This window comes from Rattus norvegicus, chromosome 14 (assembly GCF_021556685.1).
Source record: "Rattus norvegicus strain SHRSP/BbbUtx chromosome 14, alternate assembly SHRSP_T2T, whole genome shotgun sequence".
Lineage (NCBI taxonomy): Eukaryota > Metazoa > Chordata > Mammalia > Rodentia > Muridae > Rattus > Rattus norvegicus.
In genome coordinates, this window is record NC_141547.1 from 85,772,929 (window position 1) to 85,785,963 (window position 13,035).

General features: G+C 46.6%; 1 long non-coding RNA gene across 1 annotated transcript; it reads right to left on the reverse strand.

Moving 5' to 3' along the window:
• Nucleotides 1-5,751: 5,751 nt before the first annotated feature.
• On the reverse strand, nucleotides 5,752-10,905 carry LOC103693157 (uncharacterized). Its single transcript, XR_015637548.1, has 3 exons — nucleotides 10,699-10,905; nucleotides 8,206-8,403; nucleotides 5,752-7,744 (listed from the first exon to the last, which is right to left on the reverse strand). It is a non-coding gene; the product is annotated as an uncharacterized LOC103693157 (long non-coding RNA).
• Nucleotides 10,906-13,035: the final 2,130 nt, after the last annotated feature.

Genomic DNA, 13,035 nt, shown 5'->3' on the forward strand with positions numbered 1-13,035 from the left:
GAAAGGAAAAGAAAGAAAGGAACTAAAGACCTGGCATCATACACATAAAAATCATTGCTAACAGCTGGAGGTGTTTTCTTTCTTTTATCTCTCAAACACACATCTGTATCTATACACGTACAAAGCTATAATTAGGGGCCTGGGATCTAGCTGAATATCAGAGCCCTTACTTAGCAGGCTCAGTGCCTTGGATTCAATCCCCCAGCACCACAGAAACAGAAGACTGTAACCAGACATTAGCATTTCAGAATCGTTTGCTTCATTTTCCTTGCTCGAATACATTTCCATGTCACTAAATATTACTGCAACAGGGTTGTATAGGGTCTCATTGTGCAACACGGGCTGTCCTGCCTGGAATCACGTCATTCTTCTACCTCAGCCTCCCGGTGCTGGAATTACAGATGTGATCAGCTCTGTCCAGCTCTGTTTCACAGTCTTAATACCTTACACTCCTTTTTATGATTAGCCACGGTGTTGAACTGATTTTCAAATATTTTTATAGTCAAAGTCTTAAATTTAAGACCATCCGAGACCGGGGATGTAGCTCAGCTGGTAGAGTATCTGCCCAGCACACACAGCCCAGTCCAATACCCAGGACCACGTAATGGAACACAGTAGTCTGTTCCTATCATGCCAACACTCGGAGATAGACACCAAACAACACAAATGCTCTCCGTGCCAGCATCTGTTTGGTTTGATAAAAATGTATGTCGATTGGCCTATAGACAGCAGGAAGTGATCTCTCACATTCTGGATGCTGAGAAGCCCAAGGCTCTGAATGCTCGTGATGGCCGCCCGTCTCTGATGGAGTAGTCACAGATACTTGCAGACATCTCCCTGTCTGCATATGGGCCTGGCGTCAGCCTAGCAAGTGTCACCTAAAACAGTCATTAATTACATGATGCCTTAGCAACTAGACAGCCATCATCAGTGGCTCCTGCCTCACCTGTGGTGTTCATAACCATGGAGGTCATGCATGGCGAGGCTACTTTTTTGTGTTTGGTTTTGTTGTTGTTTTGGTTTGGTTTTGGTTTTATCCAAAACAGAGTTTCTTTGTGTAGCCTTGGCTGTCCTGGAACTCACTCTGTAGACCAGGCTGGCCTCGAACTCACAGAGATCTGCCTGCTTTTGCCTCCTGAGTGCTGAGATTAAAGGTGTGCATCATCACTGCCTACCAGTAATGCAGTGTTTGATCTCGTGACTTCATGCTCCTAAGTGATTTTTGCTCTTTTAGACAGGGCCTCATATAGCCCAAGCTGGTCTTAAACTTGGTATGTAGCTGACATCAGCCTTCAACTCTTTTTTTTTTTTTTTTGGTTCTTTTTTTTGGATCTGGAGACCGAACCCAGGGCCTTGCGCTTCCTAGGCAAGCGCTTTACCACCGAGCTAAATCCCCAACCCCATCAGCTTTCAACTCTTGATCTCTCTGCGTCTACTTCCAAGTCCCAGAGTAGCAGACCAGTGCTACCTTGCTTGGCTCCCAGGGTAAATGGATGCTTTGAATACAGTATCCCTCCTGTTGATCTGGACAGAAATAATGTTCCAAAGGGGGTTCCTACTTTTTTATAGTCCCAAGACTGGCATCTGTGCAGCTCCCAGAATTCCCAGGTGTGGTGCTAGAACAGCAGTCCTTGCGCAGACAGCTGGACTACGTTCCCATTTTCAGGCGTGAAGGACTTCTCATTGACCTACACTACTCCATGAAGCCTTGTGGAACATAGCATCACCACCACAGCCCTACCTTAGCTGCCCTGGGGCGTGGCAGGGCCTAACCAGCTCACACTCAGATCTGTTGCTAAGAGATTGTGCCTGGGGTGTCTGAGCACACTGGGTTCTATTGCCATCTTATAGGCTAATGTTGTATTAACGTTAAGAAGCCATTGGCTTTAGTAAAATCTTCATAGCTCAGGAGTATTATGAGCTGTGGTACTTTTGTAGCATACAGGAGGCTCTGATTCACTCCGTAGCACTGAAAAATAAGGAAATAAGGTAAGGGGTGGAGGCTCACACCTTCAATTCTCACCTTGGGGGCAGGGAGGGGGAGGGCAGGCAGAGGCAAGAGTTCAAGACCAGCCTGGCCTACACAGAAAGTTCCAGGCCACCCTGGGCTCCATAGTGAGATAGTCTCAAAATAACAACAAAAATGTAAAAAGAACTGTATTGCCTGGTGTTTTTTTCCCCCCATCTGTAAATGTTGATTGAGCCTCTGAGAAACCACATGACCCTATTCAGAAAGATTCCTTATCTGACACCGTAGTCTCTTTCCCAGATTGTGGCCTGACCCTTGATTGTGGCCACACCCATTGTGCCCTCCTGGCAGACAGATGTACAATTCAAACCACAGATACACCAAGTTTCTAACTTATCTTTTGTAGAGTCACAGTTTGTTTTGGGTTTCTTTTTTTTTTTTTGGTTCTTTTTTTTTCGGAGCTGGGGACCGAACCCAGGGCTTTGCGCTTCCTAGGTAAGCGCTCTACCACTGAGCTAAATCCCCAGCCCTTGTTTTGGGTTTCTTATTGGGTTCTGTTCTGTTGTTTTGTTTGAGATAGGGTGTCTCTGTGTAGCCCTGGCTGTCCTAAAACTCACTCTGTAGGCTAAGCTGGTCTCAAATGCAAAGATCTGCTGCCTTTGCTGGGATTAAAGGCACGTGCTACCTCTGTTTTGTTTTTTGAGACAGGGTACCAGCTGTTTTATCAAGAGATATTCTGGGAAGCCCAAGAATTTGTATATCAGATCCAAATGCCTAGAACTTGATCGTTATCTGGTTACTCCCCTATTGTTTGTTCCTGGTTTTAAGAAAGCCTTATTCACTCACCTAAATAAATGCCTGGTTTCTAGTCAGCTCAATGGTTTCTTTGGGCTATTGGGAGAGTAGAGCTCCTCATTTCTGTGGGGCTTCCCCACTTGGCTGCCTCACTCTCCTCTCTGGCAAGTAGTGGAGTGCCCCTTGCTGTCACAGCTTGGTACACAGTCTTGTTTGCCTCACTTGGATGGCCTCCGTCTATGTGACACTGGTTGTGGGTGTGTGGCTTTCCTTGCTGAGGCCCTTAGTCATCACCCTGGCCTGAGAGTTCAGCTGTCGCTGGCTCTCTCTCTTTGGATTTCCTTAGCTTCAGGGTCCTGGTGATCTCTGGTGAAAGGAATTCTGATGAGACACACAGGGTGGGGGGTGGAAGATAAGCAGGCATGACCACAGAGAAGTGAGCCCACTCTGGAGGCTGGGAGTAGGCAATGACTTAAGGGGACTATTGCTGCATCTGCATTTCAGGCAGGCTCTACCCTTCTCAAGTCTCTGTAACAAACACCTTTTCTGAGGGACCTTGTCCTGTCCAAGTAGCCGGCAAGCCTGCTCAGCTTGACCCTTGCAGGACGACACAGCGGTTGCCTGTCTTTGTTCTTTTTCAGAAAAGTTTCCTGCAGATAATGAGGTTTAGGGTCCTGGAAGTGACCTAGGTAGTGATCAGCTCAAAGCAGTTCAGTCTGTTGGGGCCAGAGCCATGACTCAGGTCTCATTCTTCTGGCTAGTAATTAGAGTCCTGCGATTTCAGTCATTGATTTTGCAAGCTGCTGATTATGAGGGAGGTGGCCAGCTCCCCAGTCCTCTGGTCACCAGTATGTAATTAGTCACCTAGCACTGGGAGAGATTTTTGCCTGCGGTCTTGTACAGTAAGGCCTGCCTGTAAAGTCAGTGAGGAAAGAAGAGGCTGGGGCAGGACGGTCACTGGAGCCCATGAAACTGGTCTAACAACACCAGGAGACCCAGTCTAATGAAATAGAGGGGAAGGGCTGGAGAGATGGCTCAGCGGTTAAGAGCACTGACTGCTCTTCCAGAGGTCCTGAGTTCAAATCCTAGCAACCACATGGTGGCTCACGACCTTCTGTAATGGGATTGATGCCCTCTTCGAAGAGATCAACAGTAACATATTACAATATGTAACATAAATGAATCTTAAAAAACAAAAAAAAAGAAATGGAGGGGGAAAAAGTGGGGACAGGAGAAAAGAATGGACGGGTGGATAAAAGAACAAAGGGTTTATAGCATTTGCCTACAATCCCAGCTCATGGGATATGGAGGCAGAAAGATCAGGAGCTTAAGATCATTCTCGGCCATATAGTAAGATCAATGCCAGTCTAGGCTACATAAGACCCTGTCTCAAAAACACAAAGGAAGGGGTTGGGAATTTAGCTCAGTGGTAGAGCGCTTGCCTAGCAAGCGCAAGTCCCTGGGTTCGGTCCCCAGCTCCGGAAAAAAAAAAAAGAAAAAAAAATACAAAGGAAGCCAGGCTGTGGTGGCACACGCCTTTAACCCCACACTCAGGAGTCAGAGACAGGCAGATCTGAGTTTGAGGTTAACCTGGTCTACAGAGCGAATTCTAGGACAGCCAAGGCTACACAGAGAAATCCTGTTTCGAAAACAAAAACAAACACACAGGGGTTGGGGATTTAGCTCACTGGTAGAGCGCTTGCCTAGGAAGCGCAAGGCCCTGGGTTTGGTCCCCAGCTCCGAAAAAAAGAACAAAAAAAAAAAAAAAAAAAAAAAAAAAAAAACCCTAGCATCCTGTTGTGAGCCCTCGGTTCCAGGACTTGGGAGGCAGAGGCAGGTGGATCTTGGTGAGTCTCAGGTCAGCCTGGTCTACAGAGTGAGTAGAGTGAGTTTGAGGACAGACGGGTACACAGTGAGACACTGTCTCAAAAAAGAAAGGAAAGAAAGAAAGGAAGGAAGGAAGGGAGAGAGAGAGAGAGAGAGAGAGAGAGAGAGAGAGAGAGAGAGAGAGAGAGAGCAAGCAAGCAAGCATTTAGGGAATACTCCCAAGGGTGTGATTACCACACCCAGCCCAGTCAGCATGTCATACGGTCTACCAGACTATCTAATCTGGAAGCTCTTGTCCAGAAATCCTTGTTAGGCAGAGGAAAGTGTCAATTCTTTTCTTTTTCTTTTTCTTTTTTTTTCTTTTTTTTCCCCAGGGCTGGGGACCGAACTCAGGACTTTGCACTTCCTAGGCAAGCGCTCAAATCCCCAACCCCTGTCAATTCTTTTCTTTTGTGTGATCGATTTGTTTGTGTGTGTGTGTGTGTGTGTGTGTGTGTGTGTGGTGTGGTTTATTGGTTTGTTTTTGTTTCTTTGAGTCTTACTGTGTAATTCTGGCTGCCCTGGAATCCACTATGTCAACCAGGCTACCCTGGAACTACAGAGATTTCTTTCTCCCAAGTACTGGGATTATAGATGTGACTACTGTACCTGGCTTCTTTTCTCTTCTTCTTTCTTCTTCTTTCTTCTTCTTCTTCTTCTTCTTCTTCTTCTTCTTCTTCTTCTTCTTCTTCTTCTTCTTCTTCTTCTTCTTCTCCTTCTCCTTCTCCTTCTCCTTCTCCTTCTTCTTCTTCTTCTTCCTCTTCTTCTTCCTCTCCTCTTCCTCTCCTCCTCCTCTTCCTCCTCCTCCCCTCTCCTCTTCCTCTTTTCCTCCTCCTCCTCCCCTCTCCTCCCCTCTCCTCCTCCTCCTCCTCCTTTTGATTTATTTAATTTTCTGCCAGATGCAGCCTTCTTTTTGTTTTGTTGAGATAGGACTCCTGCCTTTTCTTTTGTACTAAGTAGCATTTCAAAAAAACTGTGACAAGGGGTTGGGGATTTAGCTCAGTGGTAGAGCACTTGCCTAGCAAGTGCAAGGTCCTGGGTTCGGTCCCCAGCTCCGAAAAAAAGAAAAAAGAAAAAGAAAAAAAAACTGTGACAAAATGTACACATGCAAATTTTCCCAGTTTGATGTTTTTCATTTATTTATTTGTTGTTGTTGTTGTTGGGGTTTTTTGTTTTTTTAAGACAGGGTCTCATGCTGCCCAGGCTGGCCTTAGCCTTGTGGTCTTCCTCTTGCCTTCCCCTCCTGGGCCATACCCATATCTGACTTATTTATTTGTGTGATTTTTTGTTTGTTTTTATTTATGATGAGGTCTCACTATGGGTCCATGGTTGACCTGGACCTCAGAGATCTGCCTACCTCTGGGCCCTGAATGCTGGATCCAAGGCATGTGCACTATGCTGGGCTCCTTCACATATGAGATAAGACCTCACGATGCTGCCCAGGACTTACAGCATGCCCCGGCCCAGTCAAGGCTTCCCTCTGTAAGGCAGCTGTGTTCAGACTCACTGTGTAGGCTGGTCGGAACTGAAGATCCTCTAACCTCTGTGCCACACTACCCAGCCTGTGGCTGTTTCTGAGACAGGGCTCCTTCCGTAGCTCAGGTTAGCCTTAAACCTTTTGCCCCTCAGATCGCAGGCACGTGCCACCAGGCCTTGCCTGTTCATTTCTCTTACAGTCTCGAGCACTTGAGATCACAAGTATGAGACAGGGCAGCTGGCTAACCCTAGACCAGCTGAGTTAGTACTGATATCAACCCACCTGAGATCATGTTACATGATAAAGGAGTAGGAAGGCAAAGGATGTGTGCTTCTTATATGTGTATATATGTGCCCAATCATATTCAGACAATAGGACAGAAAGCACATGACACCTAAAATTCTCACCGCTCAGCTGCTATGTGGCTAGAAGCAAGCAGCTAGTATCATGATATTCCTTAGTTCTCCAGAAACGTTCTGAAGTATCATGTATAGAGATACTGAATCCTTTGTATCTCACAATTTTTTTTAAAAGATTGGTTTATTTATTATATATACAGCTTTTCGCCTGCATGTATGCCTGCAGGCCAGAAGAGGGCACCAGATCTCATTATAGATGGTTATGAGCCACCATGTGGTTGCTGGGAATTGAGACCCTTGGAAGAGCAGCCAGTGCTCTTAACCTCTTAGTCACCTCTCCAGCCCCCATCTCGCAAATCTTAAGTGCTCTTATTTTGTGTATTTTCTTTTCTATATAACGTAGTTTTATTTAATGTGCATCGGTCTTTTGCCTCTATGTGTGTCTGTGTGAGGGGGAGTCAGAACTGAGTTTCCAAAGAAACCAGAAATTTCCACTTCATCAGTGTTTGCCCACACTATGTGTGCACAACCACGAGTGTGCCTGTGTCTGAAAGGGGCCAGAAGACGGTGTTGGATATCCTAGAATTAGAATTACAGATGGTTAGGAGCATCATTAGGGGTCTGGGAACTGAAGCTGGGTCCTCTACAGAAGTAGTAAGTACACCTAACCACTGGGCCATCTGTCCCAAACTTCTGTCTGTCTATTTCTAATTACATTATCTCCGGCATTTTGTTATATCAGCACAAATAGACAAACAAAGAAGATCTTCCTGGAGCCTGAAGGGAGAAATTAATAAAACTACCAAATGGCAACCGGGTAGTGATTGCTCAAAGAAAAAAAAAATTTTTTTTTGAGCTGGGGACCGAACCCAGGGCCTTGCGCTTGCTAGGCAAGCGCTCTACCACTGAGCCAAATCCCCAACCCCTCAAAGCAAAATTTTAACTATCATACAATTCGACAATCTCACGTCTAAGGATGTGTACAGCATCAAAAGCAAGATCTTAAAGAGATATTTGCAGTGGTGGGGTTCACACTGAGCGTTCTGTGTGTGGAGGGCACACGCACTGCCACTGAGCTGTGCCCCCATAGAAGAGCCAGTTGAACAACTGAAGGGGCTCTGTCAGGCTCTAGCATGGCAAACCCAGGCCCGAGTGTGGCGAATGTTGCAGCGGACGATCAGATGACAGGTCGTTGGGAACTACTGCCGGCGCCGTGCAAAGACCCTGCCTCAAACTTTATGGAGTCCAGGTGAGCAAGCTTCGTCCTTTTGAATCTTCCTGAAAGTATAAATGCTGTTATTAAATATTCAAAATAAATCGGGGCCATATGAGCACATGGGCATGTTAAAATCATATTAGGAAACCAGACCCATGGGAACTTATCAACCATACAGGTTCAAAAGAGTGAAGTCAGTGCAACAATTCTCTCTGCATGAATCACTTCATACTTCCCAGCTTCAGTAAGGCCCCTTTGACCTCCTTCAACTTTGCTCTGCCCTGAAGCTCGTGTAGCCATTCTGTAGCCTACACATACATACATATATGTAGATGCCGTGGGATATATAATGTGGAATCTGAAAGTTAACAGCAGTGGCTAAGATTAGAACAAAAAGAACCTGTGTTTGCCTTGGCCAGCTGTCAAAGGAAATCAAGACTACTTGCAAATTTTAGCCTACGAAACCAATTTAGCCTGTGAGTTTATCGTTGTCCAATAAGTGATGTTGTGGAAAGAGACAGACCTATTGATGTCCCCGACGATGCAGCACACCTTCATGATGGTCATCCGTGTGCTAGAGAGGCAGAGAACACAGTAGCTTCGCGGTGTGCGAAGCTGAAAGCTTCTACAGTTCTGGTCCAACCCTGGAGGCCTGAAATCTCCCTGGGAAGTCACTGGTTTGAGGTCCATGTGGAAAAGCTGAAGAGGTTTCCAATGTCCTCTGGTGATGGCAAGAATGACAGATATAGTCACATTCTTAGGCTGCTTCTTCCTCCTCCTTTTTCTCTTTCTGTGTCCCCTGCCCTTTGGATGGTGCCACCCACATTCAGGGTGGATCCCTCATCACCTGCTACATATTAATCCTCTCTGGAAATGCCTCCTCAGATACCCAGAAGTGCATGCTACCGTTCCTAGATATCTCTTTTATTTTTTAAATTGATTTATTAAATATAAGTACACTGTGGCTGTCCTCAGACACACCAGAAGAGGGCATCGGATCCCATTACAGATGGTTGTGAGCCACCATGTGGTTGCTGGGATTTGAACTCAGGACCTCTGGAAGAGCATCAGTGCTCTTAATCTCTGAGCCTGTAAGACTCGAAGTGAGTCCTAACTACCAGGAGACTTCCCCAAGTGAGACACAAGAACAGAGTTTGATGCAAACGCAAGAGGTTTATTTTCCAGTGCATCTGGGTCAACCCTCAGTCAGCCCCTCATGGCGAGTAACTATAAGGAGACCCCAAATGGCTATAACAAACGGTTTTTATACTTTTTAGGGGTACAGGCTACATCAACAAGGTTACAGCTCAAACTTATTGTCTAAGCATATTAACCTTTAAATCTATTGGCTAGCAAGCATCAGTCAGTACATTCTGAGAATTTTCTACTCAAGAATGTTCCTGGGGGCTGGAGACATGGCTCAGTGGTTAAGAGCCCTGACTGCTCTTCCAGAGGTCCTGAGTTCAAATCCCAGCAACCACATGGTGGCTCACAACCATCTACAATGGGATCTGGTGCCCTCTTCTGGTGTGTCTGAAGACAGCGACAGTGTACTCATATAAATAAAAATAAATAAATCCTTTAAAAAAATGTTCCTGTGGGTGGAGAATGGAACCTGGCCTAGCTTCAACCCCAGGTGGGAAGCTGGAACTTGGTCTAGCCTTGCCCCGAGACAGGTGTGTGTAAGGCTGGAGAAAGTCCTAGGGTCCTTCAAGCCATCTCTCCAGCCCTCTTAGATATCTCTTAATCCAGTCAATTTGACAACCAAGACCATACACCGTTTGGTGGTCTTCACTGTCTGTCCCAGACTTCCAAGCATCCAGTAACTCTCTGGAGCTCACCCGCTTACTCTGTACGTACTCCTGTCTCACCATGCATGCTGGGTATCATCTGCTTTAAGAGTAATGAACGGGACATTCATATCCCAGGGCTGCCGGTGGCCCTGCAATATCACTTCTATCCCCAACTTTACCTGTAGCGTCCTACCCTCAGTGTGTCTGCCTGTGCTTAGCTTGGGGTAATAGAGGTAGAGTAATGTCAGCTCTGCTTTGGGGGAAGAACAGGCCGGATCTCAGTGGGGGAAGAGCTGCAAGGTTGTGAGTTTTCTGTCCTGTTTTGGTCACTTGGAAAGTGTACGGCTTTTTTTTTTTTTTTTTTTTTTTTTTTTTTTTTTTTTTTGGTGGCACATTTTCATTCCTGATAAGTAGGACAGAGTAACATGTGGTCCACGGGAAATGGAGTTACGGAACGAGTAATCCCTCAGCACGGCGACGGGGACCTTGCAATTTCTGCTGTCTCCATCTGCAGGATTATTCTTAGTGAGGATTTAAACTGAACAGATGGTTCTGCTTGTCTAAAGTTGCTTCTGGAATATTCTGACCTTTTCTTTCCCTCAAGACAAAATGAGAACAAGGACACACCGTGGCGGCATTGGGTGTCTGCCAGGTTGCTGTGTGTGAGTCTCAGCTTCCTCTCTCCCCCAGCCCTAACGGGGTACCTGCCCTATGGGAGTGGGTACCTGTGGACATCCCTAACAGGAGCTGAGATTGAGATGGTCCACAGAAGTCTTCTTTATTCCTGCCTCCCACACCACAGATGAGGTCAACCCCACCTGTACACTCAACACAGGAAGGTTAAATTCCACATGTCCGACCTGAGAAATTACCGCCCACCAATGGACAATAGGCAAGCCAAGTGCCATCTGCTGACGCAGACTGGGTGAAGGCAGAGGATGTGGCTGAAGAGCCTGGGTGGTCGATGCTGCTCCTGAGAGTCCTAGGGGCTTAGTGCAGACAGGAGTTGACTGGCCCTACCCAGTGGAATGCTGGGAGTTTCCTGAGAACTCTGCACTTGCCGTGGGGCTTGGCTGAGGAGCTACCCATGGGCCCCTGAGTTCCTGAAGAGCTTAGCCTACGTTGTGCACGACCACCCAGGAGTTCATGCTGTTCGTAACATTCAGTATGGGAATTAGTCACTTAGTCACTTCTATTGCGTGAAGAGAAAGTGGCTGGCTTACAGTTTCAGAGGTTCAGTCCACTCCTGTCATAGCGGAGATCTCGGCAGTAGGCAGGCAGACTCGGTGCTGGAGAAGTTGAGAGTTCTAACAACCAAATCCGAAGGCAGCAGGAAAAAAAACGGAGACACTGTGACTGGCTTGGGTCTTTGAAACCCAACCCCCACCCACACCCCACTTCCTGCCAGTGACACTTCCTCCAACAAGACCACACCTATTCAACGGGGCTGTACCTCCTAATCTCAGCCAAGTAGGCCACTCCCCGCTGACTGAGCATTTAGACACAATAGCTATGGGACTGTTCTTATTCAGACGACCACGGTAGCTTGGGGACTTTAGGAGGGACAGACCGAGGCTCCCTGTTCCAGTCCACTCTTCAGGTGTCCCCGGGGCTGAATGTCACCAGCAGCTATAAGCTTTTGGAAGTCACTGAAGCAGCTTAGGGAAGTGACAGAGCTCGTTCCTGTGTGGGCAAAGCTTTGTTCCCCTGGGAGCCTAGGAGAGGATTTTGGGTGGGACACGGCGTCCCTCCTGCCTCCTGCAGAATAGACAGCCCGTGAGGCCATGGAACCTGTTGTCAGATCACGACGTTACCTCTCTGTTCCCACACCATGGAACGGTAGACAAGGGGGTTCTCAGCTGGGCCTGCCAGTCTCTACTTGGATAAAGAATACCCCAGTGACCCCTAGATAATGGAAAACGGTACTGCGTGTGAGTCCACCTCTCCTCCTGGCTCACACGCAAGAGGGAAACACTTGGGGTAGGATTTTATCTGGACTCAGAATACTGGCTTTAGGTTGAAGAGTTGACTTCCGAGTGAGTCAAACACAGACATGATAGACTTGCCCCAACTTTCAGCAGAACCGTCTCAGTCTAACTCAGAGAATAACCATAAAAGTAGACCCTTTCGACTATAAAGAAACTGGGCTTGATGGCTTAACATGCCCTCCTCGTCATAGTAAGTTAGTTCTAGGTCAGCCAGGTCTGTATAATAAGATGGGAAAACAGAAAGAAAGGGAAGAAAGAAAGAAAGAAAGAAAGAAAGAAAGAAAGAAAGAAAGAAAGAAAGAAAGAGGAAGAGAAAGGAAAAAGAAACAAACAGAGAAATGGTTGTGTGTATAGTTGTCATGAGCAAGAAGGTAGATACATGGGGTTGGGGATTTAGCTCAGTGGTAGAGCGCTTGCCTAGGAAGCGCAAGGCCCTGGGTTCGGTCCCCAGCTCCGAAAAAAAGAACCAAAAAAAAAAAAAAAAAGAAAAAAAAGAAGAAGGTAGATACATGAAGTTTGTATAACAAGTTATATTTTTTTTGCTAAGGGTCATCACACAATGTTCACGATCTGAATTCCTGACTATGGCCCTAAGCCTGGCTCCCCAAGGCTGCTCACCTGTGCGACACATCTTAGTAGAAGGTCAGGTCCATTCTCTCCCTAACAGAAGTCTCTGATTTGAGGGTCAGGATCCTGGAGGAGACTCTCCAACTGCAGGGCAAATCAATGTGATCTCTCTTCTTCGTATGTGCAGAGATTAATAAGAGGAAGTAAGAAAATGAACATAAGGGTCAAGAACCACCCGGAGGGCAGATGGGACAGAGCATGACACTTGGTACAACAAAGGTTACCTAGGCTCAAGAAGGTACCTGAGATCAATTGACATTCCACTGTCCACCCCTGTGGTCACTGAGCCCCTCCTGGAGAGGGCAGAGAGCCCGGGGCATAATAAAATATAACTGGTGTTATACTTACTATGTGTGCCTACCCTCTTGCTTGTGACAGTAACTCGGTGGCACAATGCTTGCCTAGCATGAACAGGCCGTGGGTTAGTTCACAGCCCTGCAAAGGAGAGAAAGTGGAAGACTTGGGAAGGTGGCATGAACCTGTGGTCCAGCTACCCCTGCTGACTGGGCCAGGAGTTCGAGGCCAGCCTGGCAACAAAACGAGATCTCGTCTGTTAAAAGAGGGGCAGTGGCAGTTAGGAAAGCAATATAGCTTAGGGCATTTGCCTAGCATGCTTAAACCCTGGGTTCAATCGGGTACTATAACAGAAAAAATAATTCATTCTTCTGGATGAATTAATTTTTAAATAATCTAAAAAACAAATTGTAGGTAGATGCCTGTACTCCCAGAATTTAGGAGACTGATGTAGGATGATCACTGTAAATCTGAGGCTAGCCAGAGAGCTATGTAGTGAGTTTTCCAGGACAGCCATGGCTTCAAAACAAGATTCCGCCCCAAAGAAAAGCAAAAGGTAATACAAATAACGGGGAAAAAAAATGGGTCTGGAGAGACGGGTCAGTGGCATGGTTCTCAGCACCCCCGTGGCATCTCACAGCCCTGTAGCTC